The 2,316-nt window shown below is 72.1% G+C and overlaps 1 non-coding gene across 1 annotated transcript in view; it reads left to right on the top strand.

Moving 5' to 3' along the window:
- The first annotated feature begins 2,243 nt into the window (after positions 1-2,243).
- The window catches only part of LOC133083819 (5.8S ribosomal RNA), a 153-nt gene continuing 80 nt past the window's right edge, over positions 2,244-2,316 (top strand). Inside the window, exon 1 of the ribosomal RNA XR_009699300.1 lies at positions 2,244-2,316. This exon is cut by the window's right edge and continues 80 nt beyond it. This is a non-coding gene — a ribosomal RNA (5.8S ribosomal RNA).

Raw genomic sequence — 2,316 nt, 5'->3', positions numbered from 1 at the left:
GTGCATGGCCGTTCTTAGTTGGTGGAGCGATTTGTCTGGTTAATTCCGATAACGAACGAGACTCTGGCATGCTAACTAGTTACGCGACCCCCGAGCGGTCGGCGTCCCCCAACTTCTTAGAGGGACAAGTGGCGTTCAGCCACCCGAGATTGAGCAATAACAGGTCTGTGATGCCCTTAGATGTCCGGGGCTGCACGCGCGCTACACTGACTGGCTCAGCGTGTGCCTACCCTACGCCGGCAGGCGCGGGTAACCCGTTGAACCCCATTCGTGATGGGGATCGGGGATTGCAATTATTCCCCATGAACGAGGAATTCCCAGTAAGTGCGGGTCATAAGCTTGCGTTGATTAAGTCCCTGCCCTTTGTACACACCGCCCGTCGCTACTACCGATTGGATGGTTTAGTGAGGCCCTCGGATCGGCCCCGCCGGGGTCGGCCCACGGCCCTGGCGGAGCGCTGAGAAGACGGTCGAACTTGACTATCTAGAGGAAGTAAAAGTCGTAACAAGGTTTCCGTAGGTGAACCTGCGGAAGGATCATTAACGTGGTTCCGAGAGCGCGGCGGCGGACCCGCCCGCTCGCGAACGAGCCTCTCTCCACCCGTGCGGCGCGGGACGGGAGAAGAAAGGGGGGAGGGAGGCGACCGGGAGGTCGGCACCTGGCGCGTGCGCGGACGGGCGCGTGCGTGTGCGTGCGCGCGCGCGGGGGGCGCTGCCGCCCCGGGCGGCCCGTCGTCGGGCCGGTGGTGGTCCTCCGCATGGGGGGAGAGGAGAGCGAGAAAAGGGGGTGGACCGAAAGGGGTCGGGTTGGGAGGGCGGCTCCTCGCCTCCCCTCACCGCACCCGCCCCGTCTGCCCCTCCCGCGCCTGCCCCCCGGGAGGGGCAGCACCGTCCCCCCGGTAGGGCCGCCCCAGGCGACCCCCCCCGCCCGCCACCACCACGCCGCGTCACCCGCGACCGTCGTGGTGATCTCCCGGCGCGTCTCTCCCGCCCGACCTCCCCGCCACGTCCCTCGAGGTTTGGGTCCGAGGGTTCCGGGGGGACCGAGCCCCCCCCACACGCGCCTCCGTCTCCGGCGCCGGTCACGCCCCCCCCGTTCGCGACCGCTCCCCCGCGCGGAGCCTCCGGTGCGTCTCGGGATGGGTGGCGTGGCGGCGGTGGCTCCCCCGTGGGGCCGCTCGCCCGCCCGTCGCCTTCCCGCCGCCGGCCCTGGACCGGTTCCTTCCCGGTCGTCGGTCCTCCGCTCCGGGCCCTCCGCCCCCTCGCCGGGCGCCTCGGCCTGTCCTCCGAGCCCGGGGCCTCTCCTCCGTCGTCTGTCCGGCTCTCTCTCTTTCCCGCCCTCCCCCCGTGTGCCCCCCCTGCCCGCTCGCCCCCCCGCTTCCCGTCGAAGCCTCCCTTTACCGCCCTCGGTGGCGAGAAGGGGGTCCGGGACGCGGGTGCCAGGGCAAGGGCCCCGGGTGTGGGGGGGGGGTTGGGGTTAAGGAGAAAAAGAGGGCCGCGTCCGGGCGCGAGCGGGAGGTCTCCCCGTCCGTCCGGCTTCGGGGACACGGTGGGGGCGTCGTCGGGCGGTGGCCGCGGTGTTCTCGTGTGGCGGTCGGCCCGGCGCCCGGCCGGGGCCCCGCGTCACGGGCCGGTAGCGCCGAGGCCCGCGTGCTGCGGGCGGCCGCGGGCGGAGAGCGTGTTGTGGTCGGTGTCGGGGCGGCGGCGAGCGTGGGGTGCTCCGTTCCCCCCGCCTCGCCCGCCTCCCCCTCTCCAGGTACCTAGCGCGTCCCGGCGCGGAGGTTTAAAGACCCATGGGGGGTCGCCCGTCCGCCTTGGGGTCGGGGCGGTCGGGCCCGCGGGGAGTCGGGAGGCCCCTCCCTTCTCCCCCAGACTCCGCTTTTCCCACCCCCACCCCCACGGGGCCGGGGCGCCGCGCCGCGCGCCACTGGTCCTCTCCGCCGCGGCCGTCGGGAGGGGGCTACCCGGCGGCCGTGGTGCGGGCCGGGGCCGTGTGCCGCGCGAGTGCGCGCCCCGCGTCCCTCGCGGGGGTGGGGGGGTGAGGTGGGAACCCCCCGGGCGCCTGTGGGGTGTCCGAGCCCGCCCCGCCTGCGGGTCGGTGCCGGGCGCCCCGTCGTGAAACCTTCCGGCCCCTCCGGTCTGCTGTTTTCTGTCTGACTTGGCCGGCCAGAGGCAGCCCCTCCGGGGGATGTGCCGTGCCACCGGCGGGAACCCCGCCGAAACGCAGAAAAACCAAACTCGTACGACTCTTAGCGGTGGATCACTCGGCTCGTGCGTCGATGAAGAACGCAGCTAGCTGCGAGAATTAATGTGAATT

This window comes from Eubalaena glacialis, unplaced genomic scaffold (genome assembly GCF_028564815.1).
Source record: "Eubalaena glacialis isolate mEubGla1 unplaced genomic scaffold, mEubGla1.1.hap2.+ XY scaffold_717, whole genome shotgun sequence".
Lineage (NCBI taxonomy): Eukaryota > Metazoa > Chordata > Mammalia > Artiodactyla > Balaenidae > Eubalaena > Eubalaena glacialis.
The sequence above is the reverse complement of the archived record's forward strand: the minus strand, read 5'-3'. Positions and strand labels throughout refer to the sequence as shown.